General features: G+C 38.6%; 1 protein-coding gene across 19 annotated transcripts in view; it reads right to left on the reverse strand.

Annotated features, from left to right (window-relative positions):
• ADGRL3 (adhesion G protein-coupled receptor L3) overlaps positions 1 to 20,441 on the reverse strand; it is an 870,273-nt gene that overhangs the window by 639,716 nt on the left and 210,116 nt on the right. For 2 of the 19 annotated variants that reach the window (XM_051819778.2, XM_051819779.2), the window contains one exon: positions 3,389 to 3,458. The exons of the other annotated variants lie outside the window; for them this stretch is intronic. The gene's annotated coding sequence lies outside the window, so the exon portion shown is untranslated. The remainder of the gene's footprint in view (positions 1 to 3,388; positions 3,459 to 20,441) is intronic. 19 annotated transcript variants of the gene reach the window in all.

The raw sequence follows: 20,441 nt of genomic DNA on the forward strand, positions 1-20,441 counted from the left end.
TCTTTGGTAACTGAAACAGCTGACTGTTTTTCCTTGGAACTCCCTTCATATTGTCTTCTTTGACATTGCCTTGCTCCTCTACTTTTTCTTGAACATCTTTCATCGATAATGATCTTTGTCAGTCTCTTCAACCAACTCCTCATCCTCTTACATGAGGTGCGTACAAGGAGGTGTTTATCAAAGCACTGATTCTAAACCTGTTCCAACTCCACACTCCTTCCATGGCTTATGGTTACCATAAACACCTCCCACCACCTCTTCTAATCTCAAGTTAACCCTGGCCTTGGTTCTCAACTAGAAAAAAATTCATTTCTAGTTGCCTAATGGACAACACAAACAGGAGTTCCAGCAGGCTTTACAAGTCAGAAAATTCCACAGTCATTACCTTCTGCTCACCTCAGTTCTTAAACTCCAGGTGGTTTCAGTCTACTACGTGGCACCACAGGCCCTAAGCCCAAATTTCCACTAGCACCTTCACACATTGTAGCTTCCATACTGTGCACTCGCACACAGTCCTATTTGAAACAGACTCTCCCAATACCTTTAAGTCTCAGCTGACAACATGTGAACATAGCACGTAGTAAGGACTCTACGACAGCATTCCAAAGCTCCTAAACTTCAAGTCCAATACACCTTTTACCAGCTCACCCTATTCTTCCCACTAATTTCACCCACACTAGATACAATGCTCCCTAAAATATGAAAGTACAGGGCCTCTTGTTTTGTCCATGCTGTTCCTTTTGGGATTTCTCTATCAGAACCTTAACAATTCTCTGTTCATCTACTCAAATGCTCTGAACCAGGGCTGGTGCTGTGGAGTAACAGCTAAAGCTGTTGCCTACAATGTCAGCATCTCCTACAGGCATTGGTTGGGGTCCTAGCTGCTCTACTTCCAATCCAGTTCCCTGCTAATGTGCCTGGGAAGGCAGTAGAAGATGGCCCAAGTGCTTGGCCCTCTGCACCCAGGTGGGAGACCTCGAAGCTCCTGCACCTAACTTCTGCTTGGCCCAGCCCTGACCATTGCAGCAACTGGAGAGTGAATCAGTAGGTAAGATCGATTCCTCTCTTCCCCTCCCCCCACCCCCTCTCTCCCTCTCTCTAACTCTTTCAAATACATAAATATTTTTTTAAAAAACAGGTCAATACCATAATGGTATTTTTATTTGGTAGTTGACTCTCAACTCCAAAATCTGTAAGCAAAATATGTAAAACCGCAATTCGTGGAATAAGCCAGTCATAGGAGCTATATAATTTATCTCAAAATTCCATCTTGTTCTTCTAAAAGTTTTGGCCACAACCCCAAAAACTGATATCAAAACTCATAAGATACAGACCGCTTCATATCCCCTAGCTCCATCTCTTCATAATTCTAAGGCTAAGAATTAATCTTCCCTCTTTCTTTGTGTTTGCCAAAATTTCAAAGTGATCATTATTATTTTTTCTGTCATCGACTTAACTTTTTTTGCCAAATCAGTATAAAAATTCACCATTGACATGATTTACATAAATAGTCCCAGATATATATTCATATACAGTTTACCAAAAAAGAATATAAAAATTCTCAAAATTATTCATATAAAAGTAAAATCAGATTACTATAAATGTTATATAAGTAAAAATCATATAGGCATATTATTGTTAGTTAATCAATAGAACACCTACCCCCAGGCTGGGCTTTAACTTTTATAATACCAGTGAGGTACATATTGTGAAATCTTACACATTAGCCTTAAATATTTATTCATACTCTGTACACAGAAATGTATCTTAGACCAATGGTGGCTTTATCAAAAGTTTACAGAAAACACCTTGGAAACCTTAGTACATGATGTAACCAAGCATGAATAAGATGATCCATGACACTTGAACTTTGTCAGATCTGTGCGCACATAAACATGGCATTTTGTGAATATGTTAGCAGATATATTGATAAGCATAATAGTGACAGGAGTTTGTTCACAATTCTGGCTGAAAATACATGATAACACATCCAATAAACTACTACCTATTTCTAAGAAAAGGCAAAATACTAAAAATATTTTCAATATGATATTTTACTGACTTATCATTAAAAGATGTTAAAGTTAGACCATGCTGAAGCGTAGCTGTGGGCTAAGTCTCTGCCTGTGGTGCCGGCATTCCATGGGGGTGCCGGTTCTAGTCCTGGCTGCTCCTCTTCCAATCCAGCTCTCTGCCATGACCTGGGAAAGCAGTAAAAGGTGGCCCAAGTGCTTGGGCCACTATACCCAGGTGCAAGATCTGCAAGAAGCTGTTGGCTCCTGGCTTGAGATCAGCCTGGCTCCAGCCATTGCAGTGAACCAGTGGAAGGAAGCTCTTTGTCTCTGTCTCTCCCCGCTCTCTGTAACTCTACCTCTCAAATAAATAAAACATTTTTTAAAAAAGATGTTGAAGGTAATTCCTGCATTATCCATCCAACTGAACGTCAGCACTCTAAAGATTATTTGAAATGAAAGATTCTCAGAACTTCCCACTGCCCATATGGACACACTGCCATCTGAGGTTTTACCTCTTTCGGACGTGGAAAGATGGGACGATGCAAAGAAGCAGTTTGCTGTGTGAAGCTCCTTTTGTGGGACGGAGATTTTGTATATCCTTTATAAGTTAAAAATGCTATATGAATTAAAGTAAATAAGAAAGAAAAAGAATCGTGAAGGTAGTAATATCTGATGGATACTTTCAAGGATGAGTACAAGTTTTCAATACTCAATGAGGGTAAGCTAATGAATTAACGATGAGTGAATAAAATACATATAATTATAAATACAGTTTTCTTGAGAATTCCTAAAATTTTCATTATCAAAAGCCTTAGATTCTTGAGTGTCAATCATTCCTTTGGAGTTACCCACCACTACATGACAACACTGAAGGCCCTAATCATCAGTTATATGAGAGTGCAGATCATAAAAAGAAACTGATTTAAATTAAAAATTTTTAATTAAATTAAATTTAAATTTAATTAATATGGAAATTAAATGAAATCATGAGGAAATTTTTCCTATTTGTATTTGGCATCAGAACATTTAGAAATATTTTTTTATCATTTTTCTCTATAAAATGCAAGAAAAATAACAAGTCGATTAACTAAAGCACAGGAGCAATGTTAAATAGTACTTTTGCAAAGCGCCATAAAGACATAAATTATTCCTCTTGCTGATACTATTATTAGACCTCTAGTGATTTTCACATGCATCTCATTTGATCCTCACAGCAAGTGTGAATTTGCTAGTAAGATGGCATTTGCCAGTTTCATGGAAAACTGATAACAGACAAGTATTTTACCCCAGGTTATGCAGTTATTTAAAAACAGTCAGATCCTGAGCACGGGTCATTCATTACCTACCCAAGCAACTGCAATGGGATTTCTCACCTAGTGTGCAGATTTATTCTTGGAAATGGGCGACAGAACATGAAGGTTCAGATGATGCTCTCATTCACCTCTGCAAATAAGCAGGTGTTCTGGTCACCTTGGACATACTCTTAATTACCCTATAGGTATTTCTTCTATACAAGTGAGACTTTGAACAAATCTCTAACCTTTGCTTAGTGCAAATATTTTATTATTCTAGGGCTCAATGTCATAAAATAAAAGAAAAAGCTCTAATTCATAAGAATATTACACACACCAAAATCTTTTAAAATTACTGATTAGGAAAATCGAATGCAGATTCATAATATGATGCTATTTCACTCAGTTAATCTCTCTCTTTCTCTAATATAAAATATTTCATGTAAGAACAAATGAAGACAAAAAGAAAAATGTGCTTAGAAGTGTTTCACTGTATACTCATGTCCAATCAGATTTAACTGATTATTTAAAAATCTAAATATATTTTAAATAATTATTTAAAAATATCTAAATATAGTTTAAATCGCTATAACTAATAACAAAAGTAAATAAATTTATTGTTGTTAAAAATATACCACAGGTCATACATGAAGTCTACCCAAAATTGTAACACAATTATAATTTAAGCTATGAATTTTGAGAACTATAATGTCCCTGAAACCACAACACAACATCCTAGATCAAGTAAACTATGTAAACGCATGACACAAATTTTCTATCTATAGTCATTAAAATGTAAACAACAATCTTAATTAATTTACCATTTTCTTTTTATACATTACAGAGATTTTAAATATGACTGTGTGATGTCCATATGAACAATTGAGTACTCCTTTCAAATTCCCCTTACAAAAGCATGAATATTCAACACAGTTAATAAAATTAAATCTGAGCTATATTAATTTCATTAGCACATATTAATGTGAATGAATAACACATTTTACTAGGAAGTGAACATAACAAAGACTTGGCCCTACTGAGAATTTTCTGAACAGAATGCTGTTTCTCTATTCAAATAGTCTGTTTAATTCAAAGTGCTGCTTTCTTTCTCTTGTTCAATTTATCAATCTGTATCATTTTGTCTAAGTACAATGCTCCTAAAGCAACCAAAAATGTATCAATAGGATGAAAAAAGTCCTGCAAAGAGACAAAGAAGCAGACCATGCTCAAAATAGGGGAGAAATGCACATAAGATGACCCCAAACAAAATTTTATCACTGGGATGCCATTCTGAAGACAAAAACAGGCCAGATGACCAGAGCCTGGAATATGTTCAATGGGGAAGGATCAGACAACTGCTGTGGCAGGGGCTGTGGGTGATGACCTGAGATCCACTCTCTACACCCACACCCCACCCGTTACCAGCAGAATGCAGATTCCTTTGGCCCCTGACCTGCTGTCACCCAAAATAGTAACTGCACTTCCACTCCTTCAGCTACCAGGGTACGTGTGGCATTTCGTCAAAGGAAACACGAGGAACAGAAGTCATTGAGCACAATATTTGGGAAACCTCCAAAAGCAGAAGCAGCTGTGGCTGGCATCTGCCTTTTGCTCCTTGGTCTTTTCTTTGTTCCAGCCAGAATAAAGGAAGTGGCTCTCTAGCCACCATTGACAGGCTCAAAATAAAGGCCACAGGTAAGTAGGGCAGAAGGGCAGAGGTCTTGGTCTTTGCAGACCTAAGAAACCCCCACTCTTTTTGTCTGGATGACTCAACATAGGAGAAAGCCACATGGATCAACCTTAGTCATTTAATCATCTAAAATTCATCTCTCATTTCTTAAAAAAAAAAATGTTTACTGAAAGCCTTCACTGCTCCAATACTCACACATTGTCAATTTGATCCCCTTTAATCAAGTATTTCTGCAAAAAGCCCCCCCCCCCACCCCCGCCACTCCCCCAGAGCTGTCTCCCTCACCAAAGCCCACATTCCACCTGTCTCCTTCAAGGACTGTTCCCTCTCTGAAGGGAAATATTTGATCCTCCATTATATTCACACACACTTCCTCTGATAATGAAACAAAAGGAAGTTGGCTCCAACTATTTTAAACATCTGTCATCATTTATTTTTTTAACATTAAAGAAAGGTTTTCTGAATTTTCCCAAAAATAAAACCTTAACAATCACATCAATCAGAGATTTTTTCCTAAAGCAGACTATCATGGTGAAAGATCTTTTCAGACTTTTTGATTGTTAGTTTGTTAATGAATGTGTCATACAATAATTCATTCATATAATACATCCTCTGCGGGCCAGGCCAGTGCGGTGGCTCACTTGGTAAATCCTCCGCCTGCCACGCCGGCATCCCATATGGGCACCAGGTTCTAGTCCCGGTTGCTCCTCTTCCAGTCCAGCTCTCTGCTGTGGCCCAGGAAGGCAGGAGAGGATGGCCCAAGTGCTCGGAACCCTGTACCCGCATGGGAGACTTGGAAAAAGCACCTGGCTCCTGGCTTCAGATCGGCGCAGCGCCAGCCATAGCGGCCATTTGTGGGGTTGAAACAACAGAAGACCTATCTCTCTGTCTCTTTCTCTCTCTCTCTCTCTCTCTCTCTCTCTCTGTCTATAATTCTACCTGTCAAATAAAAAAAAAAAATACATCCTCTGCAACAAAAAAAAATGCTCATTGATAATACGCTTGGATGTTGCAACAAATACAAATTGGTATAAAAATTTACAAAAGGTTACTCAACATTCCTTGTCCTGTTACCAATTAGAAGCAGTTATCACACTGGTATCTACCATAACTCACATATTGCCATCACTTTTTATAAACATTAAGTCATATACATTCTCCTAAACATTATTTCTACAAACAATGACCAATTTATTGCTCATCCGTCCTTTTTTCTTTATTCACTACAACTTGAAACTGAATTAAACAATAGATCATTTAGGGGCAATCTATAAAATTCTTTGGATGTCCTTATTCTTTAATTTTTTCAAGATTTACGTATTTATTAGAAAGTCAGAGTTACACAGAGAGAGAAGGAGAGGCAGAGAGAGAGAAGTCTTCCATTTGCTGCTTCACCCCCTAGTTGGCCACAATGACCGGAGCTGTTCCTAACCAAAGCTAGGAACCCCTCTGGGTCCCCCACACTGATGCAGTAGTACAAGGATTCAGGCCATTCTCTACTGCTTTCCCAGGCCATAGCAGAGTGCTGGACAGGAAATGGAGCAGCCAGGACTCGAACCAGCGCCCACATGAGATGCCAGCACATCAGGCACCTGCTATGCCACAACACTGGCCCCTATTCTTTAATTTTAACAGAAGAAAAGTCAGTTCAGTTGTTTTTTTCTTGTATACAGAGGCAGGCAGATCGGTCTTGAGATCAAAAGTGAAGGTGGGCATGGGAGAGAGTGGAAGAGAGTGGAAGAGAGGGGAAGAGAGGGGAAGAGATGGAGAGGGAGACGGAGAGGGAGAGAGTGGAAGAGAGGGGAAGAGAGGGAGACGGAGACGGAGAGGGAGAGAGGGGGAGAGAGAGAGAGAGTGAGAGAGCAAGAGCGAGAGAGAAGGATCCAATCTGCTGGTTCATTCCTCCAAAACTTACTATGCTCAAGGTCAAGCCTGGGGCCAAAGCCAGAGCCAGGAGCCAGCAACTGAATCCAGAATGCCTATAAGGGTTACAGGGACCAAATTACTTGATCCATCAAGTGATGTCTCCCTGGGTACACATTAGCAGTAAGCTGGAGTCGGGAGCAAAGCTGCAAATCAAAAACAGGCATTCTAATTTAGGACCCAGATTTCATAACTGCAAGGTAAAAATACCTGTCCCAATTGATTTTCTAAATAAATTTAAAGGTTATTCCATTTTTTTCTAAAGGGTTTAGAAATATAAAAATTGTTTGGCTTGGGCTTTTCCAAAAAAATACTGTTTCCTTTGATTTCCATGTTTCAGCCCAAATTGAGATAGCCTAAATGGAGACAACCATATGTCACTGTTATGCTTAGAAAATATACTTCATAATTTCAAATTAACAGTGCTTTATAGTATATCATGGATTTTTATGTAATTCATAAATAAGCATGTGGATAAAAGATCAAACATTTTTTATATTCTGAAAATTATATTCTATAATTTAAATCTAACATTGGATAATGAGAAAATATAATTAATGTTTATTAATTAAAGCACAAAATAAACAGATAAAGTGTTGACATAAAGAAATAACATAAACTACTGAACACTACAATGCTATATTAGAAGAAAAGCTCAAACATGTGATTACTACAATAGTATCAGAACTTGGGGGAAAGTGTCTTTACACAGAATCTCTACTTTGGGAAAATGTATGCCCTACTATTCAAATAGGTGTCCCTGGCTCTACAAAATTTTTATCTGAAAAGTTGAAGATATGTGCTCTATTGGAAAAAAATCATTTAATTAAAAATTTTGCCTGAGAAACAAGAAAGGAAAAAGAGGAGAAAAAAGGATGCATTCAGAAGAAGGTATAACAAAGAATAGTGAAAATAAAATAAACTGAGCAGGGGTGACAATTACATATCACTAGTACTATTTTTATTTATTTATTTGACAGAGTCAGACAGTGAGAGAGAGAGAGAGACAGAGAGAAAGGTCTTCCTTCAGCTGGTTCACCCCCAAAATGGCCGCCACGGCCAGAGCTACACTGATCCACAGCCAGGAGCCAGGTACTTCTCCTGGTCTCCCATGGGGTGCAGGGCCCAAGCACTTGGACCATCCTCCACTGCCTTCCCGGGCTACAGCAGAGAGCTAGATTGGAAGAGGAGCAACCGGGACTAGAACCCAGCACCCACACTGGATGCCGGCACCACAGGCAGAGGATTTACCAAGTGAGCCACGGCACCTGCCCCTACTAATACTATTAACACAACATAACTTCAAAGTTAAAATTATCATCTTTTAAATTTAGCATTTCAGGGGCTGGTATTGTGGTGCAGTGGGTTTGTTAAGCTGCCACCTGTGGGGCTGGCATCCCTTATGACCTGGTTTTTGAATCTTGGGTGCTCTACCCCTTCCAGCTTCCTACTAATGCACCTGGGAAAGCAGAGGAAGTTGGCCCACACACTTGGGCCTCTGCCACCAACTTGGAATTTCAGACTCCTGGCTTTGGCCTGGCCCAGCCTTGGCCTTTGTGGCCACTAGGGAGTGAACCAGAAGATGGAAGCTCTCTCTCTCTCTCTCTCTCTCTCTATCCCTTCCTCAATCCCAATCTCTCTATAACTCTTCTTTCAAACAAATAAATAAATTTTAAAGAAAAAATTAAAACTAGCGTTTCAATCTTCAGCAAATAATCATGTAGTAGATAACACAATCTTAACACTGTGCCTCCAACACAATCAGTTTCCAGCTTATGAATTTCCATCATCATTCAGTGCTCATGTTTTCCTGAAATTGTTTTAGGTACAACATGTTAGAAAAATTTTCATCTTTCCTCTATAAGTTTTATTCTTCATGAAAATAATCCACCTTAAACAAAACATTTCAAGGAAATAGGCCATTATTTATAATATTTTAAATCATTATCAACATATAAGAGCCAACCTAATACAACTGTGAGTTTATTATTACGCAGTCTTTAACATGTTTTAGAAGTACTAGTATTGTGGCAGGGACTCCCTCCCCTTAGGTAGAGAAAAAAATGGCTAAAGGCAGAACTGTGGGCACAGAGGTTTTCTGGGAACAGTGAAGCGGGGGTGGGGGGAGGGTGAAGGGAGCTCTCTGAGAAATATCACAATGCAACCAGGTCAACTGTAGCGACTGGGGTTCATGCAGGCATGACTTTGTGTTAAAGTTGTATAACTGGCACTCTAACATAGGCAATCAAATGTTGTATAACTGACTATGTCTTAGAAACCTTAGAGTTGTTTGTGGTGGGGTAGGTAAGCCAGCGCCCTGCTTTGATCAGGGCCCACAATTTGGAGACAAAACTCTACTCTGGCCCACAGGCAAGAATAAAAGCTGTTTTCCCATTAGGAGCTTTCGTGTCCAGTGTGTCTGCCCAAGGATCCTGCTACAGTATCTCAGACACGCTCTCTTGTGTTATGGTAGAAATATGCCAAACTAGTCATCCCTGAGTTTTAGAATAACCAGAAAGTTATTATGTAGATTTAATAATAGCACTTTCACTTTCATCATGGAGATGAAAGGAAAAAAAAACAGACTTTTTGATGACACTGATTGAAAACAATTATCTTTCACAAACCACTTTAGATGAGAAAGCTGTTGGAATGCATACGAAGTATCAACTCCTGAACAACTAAAGACAAAGCAGAAGAAAAATATCCAGAAATATCACTTTGATTTATTATATTATTGCAAAAAACAAACCAATATTTTGTCTTGCTCTCCTTCCTTCCTTTTTCCTTTAACATAATGACAAAAATATTCATTGACCAATAATCACTTAAAGACTTAAGCAAAATGACAAGCTTAATTATTCAATTGTCGGAAATAATCATTTCTATTGTGTTATCTGATGTAATTTATCTCTCATCTCTTTACCACAAGAGAATAATGCAAGAGTTAAGTAAACAAAACCTTTCTCTGTGAATAACAGTGGTACATACTCATAAAGGATTAGAGAAACTCATCAAAGTTCAGCTGCACTGTTCAAAATTAACACATGTTTATTAGCAGAACGTCCCTATTAAAAGCACATACAAGGATAGAGACAGGGTACCGGGGACACAGCTGGGCATTAAGTGTAGCTGTTACCCTGATTTACTGCCCCTGGCTTCAGCTGGAGTCAGTCTTGGTGACTGACATATTGGGAAGGCATATTGGGAGTGAACCAACAGAGGGGAGGGAGGTCTTTTTATCTCTCTATTTTGTTCTCTCTCCCTGTCTCTATACCTTTCAAATAAATAATAAATAAATAATTAAGTCACATACAAGGGACCATGTATCTTATATTAGTGAAGCATTTATTATTGAGGAGTTTAGGAAAGTTCACAGATTTTAATTAGACCCAACTAGTTGGACGTGGAAACCCTTATTACTATTATTCTTATTTGCCAAGGTAAATTAGACACTAGGTTTCCAATTGCATTTAAAGCTTTATTTATAATAAATATTTGTTTGTTTAAAAGGTAGAGTAGGGGTCGGCGTTGTTGCACAGCAGGTAAAGCCGCCACCATATGGATGCCGGTTTGAGTCCTGGCTGCTCCACTTCTGATCCAGCTCTCTGCTATGGCCTGGGAAAGCAGTAGAAGATGGCCCAAGTCCTTGGGGCCCTGTACTTGTATAGGAGACCCAGAGGAGGCTCCTGGCTCCTGGCTTTGGATGGGCTCAGCTCCGGCTGTTGTGGATCTTTGGGGAGTAAACCAGTGGTTGGAAGACTAATATATTTTCTCCCTCTCTTTCTCTCTCTCTCTCTCTCTCTCTCTGTAACTCTGCCTTTCTAATAAATAAATAAATTCTTAAAAAATTGAAAAAATAAAAATAAAAGGCAGAGTAACAGATAGAGGGGAAGAGGCAGAGATCTTCCATCCATTAGTTCACTCCCTAAATGCAACAGCCAGGGTTGGGCCAAGCAAACCAGAAGCCAGGAACTCCACCCTGGATCTCTCATGGGTGGCAGGGACCAAAGTACCAGCCCCGGAGCCATCATTTGCTGCCTGCCACGCCTATCAGCAGGAAGCCGTATCAGAAGCAGAACAGCCAGAACTTGAACCAGGCACAGTGACAAGGGAGGCAGGTGTCCCAAACAGTGAGTTAACCTGTCGACCCACAAGACCAGCCCTTCATCTAATCAAGATTTAGCACTAAAGAATTCCTGCTTAAATCACAGGCATCCCATATTGCAGTGCCTGGGTTTCAGTCCCAGCCCCCAAGTCTGATGTCCCGCTCATGGGCATCCTGGGAGGATTTTCATCTTTGAATACACTTTAACACTCAAAATGCTAAACTTTTAAATGATTTTCTTAGCAATATCACTTATGAAAGTGTTTGGGAAATCTCTGCAATATTCCAAGTATTTCCTGACTCAGTCAAGGAAAGCAGTCCTTCCAACAGTTTGACTTAAGATATGCTGGAAATCTCTGACATGCCACCAAGGTGGAAAAACAGAATTTCAGAATACAATAAAAATTGGTAATATTTCTGACAAAAGATAAAGAAGGAAAGAGTTATCAACCAAAACTGTATTAATGGCACTGTAGCATCATTACGGATTCAAGTCTACAGGTTTAATGCTGCTAGTAAATATTGGTACAGGTCATCTCCCATTAGAAGTCCCTCGTTACGGACACACAAGCCAAAGTAAAGCTAGGGAAGCTGTTGCATAAGAATCTGTTTCCCCTGTTACAACAATCTCCATGGAGAAGGAGGGCTGGCCAACTACTCCTGAATGGCCTCTCTTGCCTCTTGAAAGGATGTGTTGCATAGACCACATCAATTCCACACTATTCTTGCCAAAAATATGTAAGGTGGGCCGGCACTGTGGCTCACTTGGCTAATCCTCCGCCTGCCGCACCGGCACCCCAGGTTCTAGTCCCAGTTGGGGTGCCGGATTCTGTCCCAGTTGCTCCTCTTCCAGTCCAGCTCTCTGCTGTGGCCTGGGAGGGCAGGGGAGGATGGCCCAAGTGCTTGGGCCCTGCACCCCATGGGAGACCAGAAGGAAGCACCCGGCTCCTGGCTTTGGATCGGTGCAGCACCGGCCATAGCGGCCATCAAGGGAGTGAACCAATGGAAGAAAGACCTTTTTCTCTGTCTCTCTCTCATTGTCTATAACTCTCTGTCTCTCTCTCTCACTGTCTAACTCTGCTTAGCCAAAAAAAAAAAAAAAAAAAATGTGTAAGGTGAACCCTGCTGTGATATGACATCAGGAAAAAAACAAATGAAGGACATTCTATAAAACAATTGGCCTACGTTCTCCATAAATACACACATCATTAAATAAAAAGACTGACAGACTTCCAGTAATAAAAAAAAAAATAAAGAGGCATGATCACTGAATATAACATATGATCAGGAATTTTCTTTTGTTATAATTGTCAGTTTCTGGACACCAGGAAAAAATCTGAAAATGGTTCCTAGACAGAGTTGGCTCCATGCAGCCTTGTGAGCACCCCTACTCAAAGCAGCAATGCTTGGGGTCTGGTGCTCTCTGGTTAACAGCTTTGGAATTCCTAACAATTCACATTTGAATTTGTGTTGTCAAAGCAAAGCTTGATGGGAGGCACCGCATGAGCAGCAGGGCTGGGCTCTGGTTTATGCACAGCATGCCATCCTGTTACCTCTAGGAAAGGTTCTCAGTTATCCATTCCACCCACAGCTGCATCAGCAGCTCTGTTCCCACACTGGACAACCTGTGTGTGGATGCATGGAGGGTCAGGGCTGAGAACTTACCTTGTAGCATTTCAGGGCAGGGCAAAGAGATGACTCCCTGGTGGCACTACAGAGTATCTGCAGGTACTCATCAGGGGTTCCTCTCTCAACCCCCATCCGGGTACCAAGAACGCCTGGGCACAGATGTTGGAATCACTTAGAGGTCACCTGCCACTGGAGGGTAGGTTGCCGGGTCAATGGGAAGGGAAAACTGATCTCCCCGCAAAAGCCTCACATCATCAGTTTGTACTGGATCCTGTTAATTATGTGACCAGTTCTGCTTAGAGATTCAATGTTAGTATTGTATCACCACCCATTTCCTAACTGCAGTCATAGCTGTGTGGCTGTATGAGAGAATATCCTGATTTTTTTTCAGTCAACATGCATATCATACACTACAGTGATCCAAAAGAGAGAATAATTATAACACACATTGAAGTGTTTATAAATGAAGACAAGGGAAAGGAAAAGTAATTATGGGAAAAGGTAAAAAAAACTAATATTTGGGTAATGTGCATGAAGGATCAAAAGGGATTCTTTGTATATTTGTTAATAGTAATGATATAATTCTTGCATTTATAGCAAACAAAAAGAGAAAATTCTATTCTATTAAGCTCACCACCTCTGAATACTAATTATCTTTAAGAGCCCAAGCTTGCAACGTTATAAATTTAAAGTCAGAATAACACACAAGTTACTATCCAACATAAATTCTTGTTAGTAATGATAAACTGGAAACAATATTTAGAATTTTAATGTTTCCTTCCCTTACATTTGTCACAATTCTGACTTAAGCAGTTGTTTTTTCTTTAAAGGAGATTAAAACACACATGTAAAATTCTGATTATTGTAAAAATCTAGCATGTCCATCCTCACTGACAAAAATGAAATTACATGATCTCTCTATGCTGAAGTTCCCATATCTTGATTCCTTACTAAAGAATAAACTAAATTTTAGCTCTATACAAATCTGAATTTTAAAAGCACATGAAAGGGGTGATATTGCTGTGCAGTAAGTTAAGTCACTGCTTAGGACACCTGCATTCCACATCAGCTGGTTGCGTCCAGGCTAATCCATTTCTGATTCAACTCCCTGCTAATGCACCTGGCAGACGGCAGATGATGGTTCCAGTGCTTAGGCTCCTACCACATATGTGGAGACCAGAGTGGAGTTCTTAGCTCCTGGCTTTGGTTGGCCCAAACCCAGCTGTTGAGGCCATTTCGGGAGAGAACTAGTGGATTGAAAATCTCTCTCTCTCCCTCACTCTCCCTGTCACTCTGTTGTTTAAATAAATTTTCAAGGTGCATGAAACATAGCATGTCTTTAAAAGTAAGAAAAGCACAGCTAGACCAATTCTTTTTTGCATTAACCTTACATATCAAATCATGGCCAATTATATTTTAATAATAAAAATGACATTTTACTTCCTCATTCAAAATGGTTTAAGGGGGTTTATAGTCCTATTACACTTTAAAACTACACTGTTTAAACAGAATTAAAAATGAATGAGGTGGTTTTGTTTATAACTGGACTATTTAGACCTGTACATAATTACACTTCTTGGAAGCCTTCATTTTGGTTCACATGGAAGAACAATTGTGGATTTTGAATTAATGAAGGTATCAGGATACCTTATTTCTATATATCATAAAATAAACTACACACACACACACTGATATATATATATATAGATAGATAGATAGATAGATAGACAGATAGATAGATATAGATATGAAAAGGAAAAGCTTGGGATGAGATAGATATATATATATCATAAAATGCTTCAATAAAATGGGATGTTTAGTAACTTGTTTTCTCAAGGAATATCTTTGTTTTCATTTAAAACAAATTGGAGAAACAAACTGATCAGCCAGGCCAAGTACAGTTAGAGCGGACAATACCCAAATCATAATTTCACCAACGAAATCACTATTCTTAATGACACATTAAAAATCAAGAAAACAAAATTAGTAAGGAAATTCCATTATTCAGACTTTTAAGCCATTATTATCAAGGTGAAAAATAAAGAGCTTTCTACACTACCGTTGTTTACTTGGAATTAACTTATAAGAACAATTGAAGCTCTCTCATGAATAAGTGGAATATTTTATATATTAGATTTAGTAAATTTAGTAAATACAAATTTTTTCACATGACACAAGCTCAGTTTTTCACTGAAATTCCAAGAAAAAATTAGCCCATCATTCAACTTAGATTTGAATCTCATCCTAATGCCATATATATTCATTTTAAGAATGTTAAAATTCATCATTACTGACTCATCTGTACTTTATACAAACAAATAACCTAGGAGGATTTTCACAAGGCTTCAACCAGAAAATCTGGCTGTAGTCCAAAGTCAGTCGTCCATACCAGTAAGGGCAGGAAAACAGATACAAGGCTTCTGGTAACCTATTCTCAGAAGGAGAAATGATTAAATTAAGCTCTGCATAGTCAGTAACAAGGCAAGTCTTTACAAGCAGCAGAGCAGAAGGAAAATGGGCAGCAGCTAGGACCCCCAAGGGCTGCAAATACCCAGGTGCAGGGTCAGTAGTTTACAACTGCCTTCCTGCCTTCTCATTGGCCAACTGGGGCCCAGCAAGAGAGGGAGGGTCCAAGGCAATAAGCTCACTGCAGATGAAATTCACTGAAAGCAAGAAGAAAAAATTCAAGAAGAAAACACGCAGAATAATAGTCAATTAATGCAATATGGAATGGGAAATTTTGGTCAAACCTCTCTGGGAGCCACAGGTCCACTTCACTGATAGTGAGCACTGAGTTCTTTCATTTTGAAATAATTTTCTATTTTCCTCTCTCTCTCACTTTGACCCCTCCAGCACCACCTTCTTGCTCCAGCAGTGATATAATGTAGACTCGCCATCAGGTACATTTTGATAATTTTTCAGACAGTCCTTTTAAACACAGTCTACAGAATGCCATAGAACACTAATTTCTAATTTTGACTAACTGATTTACAAGGAACCATTCCATTTATTTCTTCATCCAGCCATCCATTTATTCCCTAGTAAATTCATTTATTCAGTTACAGAGTACCCATATTTATGCTTGAAAAGTATTTTATAGCTTTAATGCAAGCATTTATATAATTAATGTTACAGTATATACATTACATAAGAGAACAGGCAGCCTCCATTACATCTTGGGATATGAATCTCTATTGTCTTTTCCCAATCCTTCAAATAATTCTACAACAATGGCTGAGAAACGTTTGTTAAAGAGCTTTGAATAGAAGGGAAGAATAAGAAGGTGCAGTTGTCGCTTTTCTCTTTCTTGTGGAAACCTCTGTGACACCATCCAGATGTTATACATAAAAAAATTATGAGACCCTCATGCCTTGAAGTGTGAAAGCTTAGGGGCTATAAAGAAAGAAAACTAAGGGATTAACTATATAGTTATTGTATTATAATTCCAGGCTTTATTAAAATATTAAAGGTCAGAGAATATTTTCTCATTAAAGATTTTGAAAGAGAATATGTGAAAAATAACACTAAATTTACTTTTTGAATATCAAAGAAGTTATTGATTTTGATTTTTTTGTTGGTTTTTTATTTTGTTTTGTTTTGTTTTGTTTGAGAGACAGAGAGAAACAGAGTGTGCCTTCACTCGGCTGGTTCACTCTCCAAATGCTCACAATGGAAGGAGCTGGATCTCCCGTGAGGGTGAGAAACCCGGGCATTTGAGCCATCACTGCTGCCTCCCACGGCCTGCCATAGCAGGAAGGTGGAACCCAGAGCCAGACCTGGGTATCGAACCCAAACACTCTGATGTTGCATCATGCACACCCTAATCAGCTTCTAACTCATATGCCAAATTCCCCACCCTACCATCATTTTTAATGAGATATTCCCTATGGCTCTAGTCTTAACTATCCATTAGAAAAACGGGAAACTAAAATTGTCTCTATTATTAATTCTTTAAAACTATCATAAACTATTGCAGGTTCCCTGTGTTATATTTGGGCATTCAGTATAAATTTGGTCACTGAATCCAAAGTGCAGAAGTCGTGCTGAATTACTCGTATAATTACTTTCCCAATTTAGAATACCATAGGAATGCAATAAAGGCTATACAAATTAGACTAAGGTAATCATAGCTGTATTTTTTTTATTTGTTATTTTTACCCTTGGTCGAAATATAAAACTTTTCACTCTCTTTTATGACAGTTGGTTCCATGGAATGATTTGTGGCATGCAGCATACTGCTATTAGCTTAAGGAAATACCAATGACATCATTGAGCCGTTATAGGAGATAAGCTCACCTATTAAAGAACAATACTAACAGTGTTTTACATTTTTACTAACTTGGCATGCTGAATAAGTTGTGCAGAATATTTTCTTGTACAAACACACTATAGTTAAAATATCTGAATTACGTTTTGCCTCTCCAAACATGAAGGTACACTATTTCAAATCTTTAATAACACAAATGATTTATTAACCACATTATCTATATTATTATGCTTTAGTATGTTAGAAAAGGAAAGAGTTAAATATAAAATAATAAAAATCTGGAAATAATAACATCTTACTTAATATTGTATGAAAAAGTCAATCAAAATGGAGATAGAACAATTTTAAATACAGCAAAAAAGTCTGCTTATTTGCAAGAGAAAGACGTGATAAAATACTATCTTAGGGGCCAGCGCTGTGGAGCAGCAGGTTAACACCCTGGCCTGAAGTGCCAGCATCCCACATGGGCACCAGTTCAAGACCCGGCTTCTCTACTTCCAATCCAGCTCTCTGCTACGGCCTGGGAAAGCAGTAGAAGATGGCCCAAGTTCTTGGGCCCCTGTACCCACATGGGAGACCCAGAGGAGGCTGCTGGCTCCTGGATCTCGATCGGCACAGCTCTGGCCATCGCGGCCATGTGGGGAGTGAACCAGCGGATAGAAGATTCTCTCTCTCATTCTCATTCTCTCTCTCTCTCTCTCTCTCCTCTCTCTGTGTAACTCTTCCAAATAAATAAATAAATCTTTTTTAAAAAAAATACTATCTTAACTCCTCTAATAATAAGCATCATCATCTAAATGTATTTGCCATTCTGTAAGAGCAACATGTAGCAGCTTATTAACTATTATAAGAATTACATTATTTGACTTGTGAAATTCAGTTCCTCAAGTTATTTTTACCAGTAGAGTCAAAACTTACACTAGAACCTACAGCAAAACAGTGAGAAGGTATATTGTAAAGCACTTTAGTCTCAGTTTGGATTCAAAGGCTGGTTTTCCCATGTCAGCTGTCTGATCATCTGCAATTGCTTAATCCACAGTTTTCTCATCTATCCTTTGAGAAGCAAACTGAATTTGCTCTCATAGAGTAGATGTAAAAAATAAACAATGTAGGGGCCAGCGCTGTGGCATAGCAGGTAAAGCCACAGAATCCCAAATGGGTGCCTGTTTGAGTCTCAGCTGCTCCACTCCGATCCAGTTCCCTGCTGAGGCCTGGGAAAGCAGTGGAAGATGGCCCAAGTCCTTGGGCCCCTGCACCTGTGTGGGAAACCTGGAGGAAATGGCCCAGAGCCTTTTCAGTGTTACCTATTTTCATTATGACCATTTTCACCACTTCTGTGAATGAATGGATAAACTTTTTAAGATTCATTTATTCCTGCTAATATCTATGACTCCTTTTCAAATACATTTGGCTGAACTGAATCAAACATAATATAACCAGAAGTCACTTCTGCATAGAATTTTTCTGGTAGCCTTAGCATTCTAGTGACAAGCAGATGTTGAATTATACAAATCAAAATGCATTCTTTTTCACTTGTGGCTAACCACTACACTAAGTAAAGTTAATTATTGGCTGGTGCCACACGGTTCACTAGGCTAATCCTCCACCTTGCAGCGCCGGCACACCGGGTGCTAGTCCCGGTAGGGGCGCCGGATTCTGTCCCGGTTGCCCCTCTTCCAGGCCAGCTCTCTGCTGTAGCCCGGGAGTACAGTGGAGGATGGCCCAAGTACTTGGGCCCTGCACCCCATGGGAGACCAGGAGAAGTACCTGGCTCCTGCCTTCGGATCAGCGTGGTGTGCTGGCCGCAGCGCGCCGGCCATGGTGGCCATTGGAGGGTGAGCCAACGGCAAAGGAAAACCTTTCTCTCTGTCTCTCTCTCTCCCTGTCCACTCTGCCTGTCAAAAAAAAAAAAAAGTTAATTATTTAGAAAACTTAGCATTTAGAAATGTGAACAACATGTTTTGCATTTAATATAAAAAAGTTTCTTAACATAAGAATTTGGCAAATTCAAGGTAAAAAAAATCTGTCATTATAAACTCTAGTTTATGCCCTTAAATTTAAAAGAAAATCTACTTTTCATAGAACGGTACTAATATTTAACACATCACTTTACATTTTTTTCTCAGGACTATAAAGGATTAAAATCAACTGAAATAAATGATGTGTGCCAAAATAGAGTCTGCTGTTCCATTGGCTTAATGAACAGTTCTTATGCCATAGAATGCTTCAGAAACTCATAATAAATTTTTATTGTCATCATAAATCTCAAATTAAAGGATCCCTTTGGATATTACTACAGATATGTATCTGAATTAGGTAGATCATAACTAATACACAGTTAAGATTTGGTGCTTAAGAGATTACAAGTCGTTCCTCTCACAGAACCATGACCTTAACACATACTAAGAAGAAACATATATAGCTAATATAACACTAATTATAAGCAAGGCTAAGTTCCTAACACATAGGGGAAAGTTTGCCAAAACTGTGAAATGTTATGTTTGCTTTCCTACTGGAATCATTCGTTCACTGTAAAGTCATGATTGTTTTTCAATGTATTACTACTCTTAGATTCTCCATAATGAGCAAGAAGCAGTAATTCCAAAGAACCTTGACATTTAATATGTTTAATTAACCCTTAATAAATTTCATCTCTTTCAAAGATGTAAATAGTTACTACGATGATTTTCCAAGATCATGTATGGGAAAGGGCTTAGCAAAGAACTTAGGGTCAAGTGGAATCCAATATAAATACACTCACACCTTCTCACCCCTTTACTTACATCTGTTTGTCTATATGTATCCCATTATTTTCAGGTATATTTCAACTGTTTTAAATATTCTTTTGTAATGGCTACAGGTAAAATACTAGAGTACTGAAATTTGTTTAATCATGACTCAAAACAATTTTGGATCTGATTGTTGAAAACATGGATGGATTTCTCTTTTGAACTGAAGTAATCCAGACACCTTTTGCAAAGGAAAAAAAGAGTTAACATAGTATTGATTTAGATTGAGCTACTTAAAGACAGTACCAAGATTTTTATTTTTTTATTCAGAATAGTGATAAAAATTGTTGTATTTGAGGAATGTTCTACCTTCTTAGCAGTAACACCACGCCAAACTATTCACCATAATAACAAATATTAAAGCCAGGAAAGAGGTGTTAAATTACATGATTCTATGCCTTTTCAGGTAGATTGTTTGAGGTTCCTAACTGAATGACATTTTACAGTCCACACATTTATTCTTGTATTTTGCAGCAATTGGAAAACAGCAAGGTTCTATCATTCCTTGTAGTAACAAAACAGGAAAGACTACAGAAACATGCTTCCTGCAATGACAAGGGTTTTGTCCCCACAAGCCGGTCCCTTTCTCTAGAACATGCTTCTCCAGTCCCCAGGGAGACCTTCTCAAACCACCAGGCTAACCTAGATTTCTGTGTTACACATCCCATTTCCTCTTCATTATTATAATGTTCTCAAAAATATTATTTCATTCAGAGAAGTTATTTTAG

The sequence above is a fragment of the Oryctolagus cuniculus genome, chromosome 8 (assembly GCF_964237555.1).
Source record: "Oryctolagus cuniculus chromosome 8, mOryCun1.1, whole genome shotgun sequence".
NCBI lineage: Eukaryota > Metazoa > Chordata > Mammalia > Lagomorpha > Leporidae > Oryctolagus > Oryctolagus cuniculus.